A 10,348-nucleotide genomic window follows, 5' to 3' on the forward strand; every position below is an offset into this window, starting at 1 on the left:
TCATCACGTGCTAACCCCCATGCTGGCCGAAAAACTACCGCCTGCTGAAGAGGAGGCGGTAGCGGCTAGCATGGCTGGTGGTTTTAGCATGCGCTATTATGCGCGTTAAACCGCTAGCATTGCTTCGTAAAAGGAGCCCTTAATATAGGGAAAATAATTGATCAGAAAGTGCATTAAAGCTTTTTGCTGTAATTTGCCAGTCAGCATATACTAATCGAAGGTGGTGGGTTCTGGGAAGGCAATGGGCTTTCATGCACTGTATTCTTATTTGTTAACATGGTTAATGTATATAATTGTAGGTATTTTAGTAATAATGATTGTATGATATATATATATATATATGTTAAAAAAATTAAAGAATATTTAGCTTCATTATTTATGAATTATTTGAATTTAAGCTTGAAGCTGTGTTTTGATAATATTGTTTCTCGGTATTTTATGTTTTGATTAACTCATCTAATTTACTTTACAATATTTCACTTGAAGGAAAAAGGATCTCTGAATTCCAAATCATAGAGTTCTTTGATGTCAATTGGTAACCAATGGATTTCATTATCATTGATCCTAAAATCTTGTTTATTTATATATGATTTATCTATATAATAAAACCGTAGGCGGCGCATGCGCACTCTAATCCGCGTGCTTCCGTGATCCGTATGTCCGTGGCCGGCAAGAGTGCACATGCAAACTTACAACAGCTCGCACTCACGGTCTGGCTGGCTCTTTAAAGTTTTTTTCGGTGCCGGCTCACCTGCTCCGCCTTCCTCTTCCTGCCAGTCTCAGACGGACTCACTCCTCCCCCCCTGGCAGCCCTGAACCTGTTCCTCCGTTCCCCGCCCGACGGGCCGGTGAGTGCTGCGCCAGGGGCAATGCAGGTGGAGACTATCGGCGGCGGAGCCGGAGGGAAGGGGGGGTGGGAGGCACGCGAAGCTGCAAGTCGCCGACTCCACCCCCCCCCCTCTCTCGAACCGCACAAGGACTGCCGTTGACGAAATTTGCCCCACCGTTCCTTCCCTTCCTCCATCAGGTACAGTTCAGCTACGCCTATGTTAAAAGCAGCTGCTTTGAAATTGGAGTCCTGCCGCCACCGTAACACGTTCCCTCTGCCGCGGTCCCATATGTCAGAGAAGGGGCGGGACCAAGGCAGAGGGGAACGTGCTACGGCAGTGGCAGGCCTCTGATTTCGATGCGGCTGCTTTTAACATTGGTGGAGCTGCACTGCACCTGATGGAGGGAGGGAAGGAAAGGTGGTTGTGCGCTGTTGAGCCCCTCTGCACGCGCCCAAACCAAAAAAGGAGCCAGGACTCTTCCCCACCCGGCGCCGGCAGACCCGAAAAAACGGCCCTACCGAACAGACCCGCGAGCAGGGTTGCCATGCAGTCGGCAAGGGTCAGTGAGAGGGGATCAGGAGCTAAAGAGAGATTGAAAAAAACAAACAAACAGTGCACAAGTAGAGAGAGACACACAGACAGTCACAGAAGGACAGGGGGCTAGAGCAGAGATGCTTGCAGGGAGAAAAAGCTAAGCAGTAATGTTACAGCTTGAGAGTGCAGACTGAGGAAGAAAGCAGAGACAGCGCTACACAGGGAAATGGAGGGAGGAAAGAGACAGAAAGAAAAATACAGACAGACATAAATTCTAGCACCCGTTAATGTAACGGGCTTAACGACTAGTTTTTATATATACTTTAATATGAGAAAATCTCTTAATTATCGTTTCCTTCAAGTAAAATGTTGTAAAGTAAATTAGATGACATGCATTTTCATTGAGTAAATTATTTTCAAGTCACTTGGTCCCCCATTGTCCCAGGTATTAGAGATAGATTGTGAGCCCTATGGGACAGACAGGAAAAAAAATGCTTATATACCTGAATCTTAAAGACCTGAATACATTTGTGTAAACCATTCTGAGCTCCTCAGGGAGAATGGCATAGAAAATTGAATTAATGAATGAATAAATAAATAAAATGAAGCATGGAAAGTTGCTACTCTTTGGGTTTTTGCCAGGTACTAGTGACCTGGATTAGCCACCATGAGAACGAGCTACTGGGCTTGATGGACCATTGGTCTGAACCAGTAAGGCTATTCTTATGTTCTTAAGGTATGGTAGAGAGGTAGGACGGTGGTACTATAAGGGTTGCAGAGAACACCAATGACACTACAACTTAAAGGAACAGAAAACAAGTGAATCAAGTATGCAGGAATGCAGATGTGTTCTGACTGGCAGGCATGGTGCTTAGAAGGCTACTCTATAATTTGGGAAGCAAGGTCAGTGCAGAGCAACCTTCTACAATCTGTGTCCTAAAAAGGGCAAGACAGATCAGGATGGACTGGAGTGAGCTTTGGTGGTAACTTCTGTGGTTGTGAGGTAAGGCCAGTGCCAGGCAGTCCTCTGAAGTCTGTTCAAACTGATTCACCTGTGCAAAGTCCACACTTCTTTTCTTCTTACAGGGGTTTCAGTCATAGACTTATAATGGGCGCGTTAGCATTTAGCGCGTGTGTATATTTAGTGCACGCTAAAACGCGTACCACACCTTAGTAAAAGGAGCCCTAAGTCCATTAGATACCAATTCTTTTGTCCTTTTTCCCCTCTTTTTTTTTTTCTTTTTTCACCACAACCAACCGCAAAGAGCCTGACACAAGACTGCGTTTCGCCCAAAAGGTAGGTGCATTGGACTATGACTACTACTATTAATTATTTCTATAGCGCTACCAGACGTGCACAGTGCTGTACAGAGTCACAAAGAAGAAGAAAACAGTCCCTGCTCGAAAGAGCTTGCAATCTAAATAGCCAAGACAAACAGGATGTCATGGATCCAGTTAAGGGGAACAGTTAATGAGCTGACTGGATTGGAGGACAGAGGGGAGTACAGGACAATCAAGGCATTGTGACATCACTGATGAGGTTGGCTCTTATTGGTGGAATGAGGCATTCCCAAAGACTGAAACTCTTCACATTACTACTACTATTAATTATTTCTATAGTGCCTCGCTGTACAGAGTCACAAAGAAGAAGAAAACAGTCCCTGCTCGAAAGAGCTTGCAATCTAGGGGCCTTGGACTAGAAAATGGTACCATTCGATTACATGCAATTTGCATCAATTCAGCTAAGCCTTTTATACAATTAAGTTAGACTCCTAGATCGAATAGGCAGGCCAATTTAAGTGCCTAACATTAGGCATTTTTAATAGAATTTGGATATTATTGATTTTTTTTCCCAAAGCCATATAGAGGAGTGGTCTCCAACCCTGTCCTGGAGGACCACCAGGCCAATTGGGTTTCAGGCTAGCCCTAATGAATATGCATGAGAGAAATTTGCATATAATGGAAGTGGCAGGCATGCAAGTCTGCTCCATGCATATTCATTAGGGATATCCTAAATACTCGATTGGCCTGGGGGTCCTCCAGGAAAGGGTTGGGAACCACAGATATAGAGAATCTAGTCTTACCTGCATAATGCACTTTAGTGAAAGGCTCCTAAGTGATGTGGTTGTTGTACGAGAGATTATGGAGAAGAGAGACTCAGATGGGGAGGGAGAGGCTGCTGATGTTAGATCATTAGAATCAGGAGAGATTTTAGTACTGACACAACTTTATTGGATTCAGTACCATTTCCTTAAAATAAAATCCAAACTATATGAAACAAAATACAACACAATTCCCTTTCAATATGGCACGAAATGCCCTCCCAATTCTGTATTTTCATAATTAGAATAACTGTTAAGTTTGACTCTAAGACTGAAACTAGTATTGTATATACAGTGAGCCCTGCCTTGGCCATCAGGGGATTGAATATCTGGTAGCTAAGAAGAAAAAAAAAATTTAATTTAATTAGGTTGGGCAGACTGGATGGACCATTCGGGTCTTTATCTGCCATCATCTACTATGTTACTATGGTAGGTTCTAATCATAAAAATGTATTTTCTACTTTATTTATTTTCTGTGTATTTTCTGTGTATTGTCTACTTTATTTATTTTCTGTGTATTATAAATTAGGTGCACTCCTCACAAAGCAATCCTTTCAAATTAACATTTATCTTGCAAGGTCATGTTCAGAGAAACAAAGCAATCTATGTTTAATAGATGCACAGATGAGAGGACAATATCCCTTGAGGCTGAACCTTTTAGGAACAGAGTCCTATAAAGATCACATGGTGCCCACAGAGCTGCAGGACTCTCGCTCAGATCAGGAGAAGGCTTCTCTGGTCCATCTGTAATGTGATCTGTGTCCATCAAAATGTCTTCTCAGTGTCAATTTGAAACGTCTTGCTTAATACTTAATACATAGATTTGAAAAGGTGTGTTTATGGGGGGGGGGGGGTCACTATGAACTGTGCAAAATCTTTCACTAGAAATTTTCCAGAGTGGCAGAGCAGGAAGAGCAGTTGTTTCTCATCTTCTTTGAGATTAATGGGTACTCGTCGTACCTTCATCTTTTCAGTGACTGCTCCAATGATCTGGAATTCTCTTCCTATATATTTAAGATCTGAAAGTAATCTGCAGAAGTTTAAAAGTAATTTAAAATGTTTCCTTTTTAAAGACGCCTTTAACTGAATATTCGAAACACGTCCAGCAATTTTTAACTCCCCCTATCCCTATTGTGTTTCCCTTTCATGTACTTTCCTATATAAAAATTATAGCTCTCCCTTCATTCCCAATGTCTCTTTAGACTTACATAACTTCTTAAGACTAATCAATTAAAATTGTTTGTCTCCTTGAAATCCTATAGAATTTTAAATTTATTGTACAATGCTTTGTACCTTAGGATAAGCGTTTAATCAAATACTCAAATAAACTTGATAAACTTGAAATACGGGAGCTCATCCCTTTTTTATTATATCAGTGGCGTACCAAGGGGAGGCGGACTGCCCCGAGTGCATGCCCTAGGGGGGTGCACATCCAGCTGGAGAGAGACATAAGGGGGAAGGATACTGGATGGAATTAGATTGGAGGGAAAGAAAGGGGGTAGATGTTAATTGAAGAGGGGTGGATAGAAAGAGAAAGGGCAGACATTGGATGGTAGTGGGGAAGGTAGAGTGAGAGTCTATGCTGGATGGAAGTACGAATGGGAGAGATAAGGGAGCAAATGCAGGAAGGAAATGTAGTTCTAGCACTTTTCCCTTTTGTTTCTGTTTGTTTTTAATTGTTTTTAATAACTATTATTTTTTTTAATGATGTGCTGTTTCCCTAAATATGTTTTTTTTTTTAGTCAATACGTGTTTTTATGACATTGTACACTGCCTAGAAGGCTGATTGGGTGGTACTTTATATGATATCTTAAATAAACTTGAAACTTGGACAGAGAGAGGAGAAGGTACTAGATGGAAGGGGTAGAGAAAGAGGGCACATGATGGAAGGAGGGTATAAATAAAAGGAGGGCACATGATGGGGGGGAAAATGATTGAGTTAATGAAATACTGGAGGGGGTGAGGGAAAGACGTGGCGAGCTATAGGTAGACAGTAAAAAAGGAAATTGATGACTGGGTAGTAAAAACGTAATCCAGACAGATACAGTAAATAAATTGAAAAGGAAAATGAGGGGGAAAGGGAAAGGGATTGCAAAGGAGAAGTGTGGGAGAGGGAAGGAGGGGAGAGAGATGCCAGACCAATGGAGGTGAAAGAGGAAGGCATACAGTTTCTGGAAGGGGCATTGAAGGAGAGAAGATGCCATATAGGGGCAGAGAGACGGCAGATAGTGGATGGAAGGAAGAGAGTAACAAGAAGATGAGGAAAGCAGAAACCAGAGAAGATAAAGGTAGAAAAAAAATTTTCTATTTACTTATTGCTTTAGGAGACATGTGTCACTGTTTCTGTGGTGTTGCATTGTATGCAAAGTCCAGCTTCTTGTTGGTTCAATTTAACCTTTGTCTATGTATTTCTATTTTATCCCCCCCCCCCCTTTTACAAAACCGTGGAGCGTTTTTAGCGCCAGCCGTGGTGGTAGCAGCTCTGATGCTCAGAATTCTACCACCATGGCTAAAAATCCCACTAGAGTTTTGTAAAAGGGGGAGGGCTTAGTTTGTGATGACATATTCCATACTAGGCGAAGGTGTTTTCTGTGTTCTGTGTGTTTGAAATAAATGGTTTTTTGTTAGGATTGACTGGGCAGGATTGATCTGTACTAGTCTGGCTTGTTTAGTTTTACAATGAACATAAGAACATAAGAATTGCCTCTGTCGGGTCAGACCGGAGGTCCATCGTGTCCGGCAGTCCGCTCACGCGGTGGCCCCTCAGGTCCAGGACCTGATAGTGCTCCTACCCTAAAACTCACATACGCTTTTCGCTTATGTCCTGTAGAGTAACCTTCTATCTATACCCTGCAATCCTCTTCGCTTCCAGGAAGTCATCCAGTCCCTTTTTGAAACCCAGTATTGTACTCTGTCCTATTTCCTCATTTGGAAGCGTGTTCCAGGTGTCCACCACCCTCTGAGTGAAGAAAAACTTCCTTGCATTCATTTTGAATCTGTCCCCTCTCAGTTTTTCTGAATGACCTCTTGTTTTTGTTGTCCCCGCTAGTCTGAAGAATCTGTCCCTCTCCACTCTCTCTATGCCTTTCATGATTTTATACGTCTGTATCATGTCTCCTCTCAGTCTCCGCTTTTCCAGGGTATTGAGTGTATTGATGTTGTACTGCTCACTGCAGTATGTAAAATGCTGCGTTTTCTTGTGCGATGTGTGGATTGTTACTAAAAATCATGTTTTTCATACAGATGGTGGGAGGGGGGGGTTGTCAAAAAATGATGGGCCCTGGGTCTCACATATGCTAGGTAAGCCATTGGATTATCAATAATTTACACTGATCTCTGGAAACCAATTGAGAGCCAATGTCCAAAACTGAAAATGCACTTTTCAAAAGATGGCTACTACATGGGCGGGAAAAGGCCTCAGAATCGGAGCCTTTGAGATTGTCAGCATAGTTTTTTTTTAGCTCCTTAGCTCCAGTCATTGGCTGGAAAAACCTGAGAATATATTTTAAATGTTTTTAAATAATTTTTATAAATATTTTTAAATACTTTTTTAAATAATTTTCAATAAATATTTTTAAATACTTTAAATGACTAGATCGTCTATAAGTAGATGCAACTGTTATGACCTCAGTCTGTGATCAGGACTGTGCGTAGGCTCCGATTCTGAGGCCTTTTCCTGAGTCTATTTCTTATATGACATTATAAAAAGTGATGTCAGTGGATGTACTGTCCCTATAAAGTGGTATATTTATGCATTTATAATAGGTTGTATCCTTTGAGCCACTTTGGGTGAGATTTTTTGAGTAATTTTTACTACATGGACGGGGACATTATAATTGGGGAATTTGTTCAACAGTACGGTCTTAGGATGAAGAAATCTTTTAGCAACGAATTATCTATTGAACATTCATAATAAGTAGCATTGTGTTAGAGAAGAGTCATTTATTTAAAGAAGCTTTTAACATTTGATTTAAATTTTACTGTATCCTTTTTAACTCCCTTAAGGAATTAAGCAACGAGCCCTTTCCTTTTGTGTTTGTTTTTTTCCTTATTTGTCTTTTGTTCCTATCCAAATTGCATTTCTAAACCTATTTCCTTTTGACTCTCGTCTGTCTGTCTCACTTATCCCTTTTTTATATGCCAATTATTAGTTGATGTTTTTTTGTAATATGTTTTTGTTGTTATTTGTTTTTTAATTATGAATGTTATTGTTAATGGCATTTTTATTATGTTCATGCTCTTTTTTTATATATTATAAACTCGCTTAGAAATTAGATAAGCGATTAAATCAAATTTTAATAAAACCTTGAAACCTTGATTGCCTCCAGTTTCCTAAGTGTTTGTGAGTTGCTCTGTGACTAGCTGTTCACTTTGAACTCTAGAAGTAACTTGTTCCTGTATGAAGAATCTTTGGTGGTCAATGAATAATTAGGAGATCCCATTTCCCAGCTTCAATTGTAGATATTGCTGAGTTTATAATTACATTAGAGATTTTTTTGTAACCTTATTTCAGAGTCTAGGAATTTTTTTATTCACCTTTGAACACATAGGGGTCCTTTTATCAAGCTGCGGTAGGGGTTTAACGCGCATAATACCACGCATTAAACCACCTGCCACGCTAGCCGCAGAGAAGACGACCCAGGCTCATCTCCCACTCTAACTAATTCACTTGTAGTGGAAAGTGTGAACCCACCAAATCCCTCCAAAAACCTATTGTACCAACATAGAGGTGATACCTGCAGGCATTATGGCTATTGAGATGGTGTACAGTTGGATATGGTAGGTTTTGGAGGGCTCACCATACAATGTTAGGGGGGTTATGGTTAGGGTTACCAGAAAAAGGAGGACAGATTGAGACATCTGGGTTGTACTTCAATTGAAAGTGATGGAAGTAAAACCTGGATGTCTCAATCCATCTTCCTTTTTCTGTAGCCATATGGTAACCCTAGTTAAGGTGAGATGTGTACCTGGGACCTTTTATGTGAAGTTCACTGCAGTGACCTCTAGGGTGCTCCACTGCTCTGCTGGGATGTCTGTGTAGCCGGTCTACTAAGAATGCTGACCCCCCCCCCCCCCTATGTCCCAATGGCTGTTTTTTTGTGTATTTTTCATTTGGACATTATTTTGAAAAGATTGTTGCATCAGAAAAGTCCCTCTGCGTGTGGGACAAAATGTGCGCTAACTGAGGTGTATACACTCTGACCCCATTCTTTTCCTATAAATCACCCAGTTCTACCTCCAAAAAACACAGCTTGGAGGTTACCCACAAATTAAAGAGGGCTGTTTTAACAGAGTAGTAACAGTGACTGCATTGTAGTATCAATGGAGACTAATTTGCAGGTACACTACAAAGCGCCCTTAAGTTCTTGGTTGCTATGTAAGAGATCATGAGAAACAGAAAATCAGATGCAGGGGGCTGATGATGTTATATCAGTATTATCAGAAGGAATATAAATGCGAAATATCTTTATTATTTAAAGAGGGGCATAATCAAACTTTAAACATCCAAAAAGCTGTGTAGGTCAGCACTCAGACATCCTCAGTGGCGTAGTAAGAGTAAGCAGCGCCAGGGGAGGTGGTGCTCCTGCCCTGCCCTCTTCCCTATCCGCCTTCCATGCACTCACCCCCTTCCATTTCCCCATCCCTATTCAACGTCTCCAGCGTAAGCAGAATGCTGTCCACATCGGGGTCGGATCAACCCTTTGACATCACTTCCTAGGCGCAGGTCCTGGAAGTGAGGTCAGCAACTTCACACCAAAATGGAATGGGGAAGCCAAGGAGCATGTGTGCCCATGGCAGTGAGAGGAGCAGGGAGCAAAGGAGCGAGTGAGTGGGTGGGTGGAGAGCAGGAAGGGTGCTGCTGTGCCCTTAAAAGACCATGTCTGGGGACATATCTCCCCTCTCGCATTCCCCTTACTATGCCACTGGATGATCTAATAGCAGGGATGTCCAAGTGCCGATAATCAAAGCTAGCTTTCTGGATGTTCAGAAGCACTTCTAAGCTGCTGTGCATCCAGAGCTCAAAGGGACATGTTGGGAGGTGAGTTATGGGCAGGAATCAGGCAGCTTCCACCTGAAGCTTTTCCAAGACATTATAGGTAGAACATACGTACCGGGATGTAGACCAAAGCAAAACAGGTCTAAGTGCCCCAAAGGTGACCAACTGACAAGATGACCTCTAGTGTGTTTATGGAATGACCACCTCCTTACTCCCCCAGTGGTCACAAACTTCCACCCAGAGATGGAGGAAAAACAGCACATTGAGGGCTTGCCATCAGCTAATGACTGTAGAGGAATCCCCATTAGCTGAGCCAGTTTGGGGATTCCCACCAGCTCAGCTGAAGGAGATTTCCCTTGCCAGGATCAGCTGAGCCACAGAGCCTTACACCCCTCCCATTGACATCCCCCATCATCCCACTGATATCCTTGGATCTCCCACATCCCCCAACATTGCTGGACCCCCAACATCACCGGACCTTCCCCAACATCCCCCAACAATGTTGGATCCCCCCCCCCAACATCCTCAGACCCTCCTATACCTGCCCATGGCAGATCAGCAGGAAGAAAGCCACTCAAAATGGTGATTTTAAGCCAATCATGGGCTTAGTCCCCTCTAACTGTATCCCAAGATGCATTGGGAGGGGAAAGCCTGTCATTCGCAGCATGTGGCCTTGTAGGCAGGAGGGAGTGAGAGTCCCTCCTGCCAATCTGTCATTGGCAGTACTGGGGGTTATGGGGATGTGGAAGGGAGTCCAACAATGTTGGAAGATATTGGTGAGGGTCTAGGGATGTCAGCGGGTCCAGAAATTTGGGGGAATGTGGGGGATGCGGGGTCTGTAGATGTCAGGTAGATGTCAAGGGAGGGATGTAGGGCTCTACGGC

Source organism: Geotrypetes seraphini, chromosome 10 (genome assembly GCF_902459505.1).
Source record: "Geotrypetes seraphini chromosome 10, aGeoSer1.1, whole genome shotgun sequence".
NCBI classification, from domain to species: Eukaryota; Metazoa; Chordata; class Amphibia; order Gymnophiona; family Dermophiidae; genus Geotrypetes; species Geotrypetes seraphini.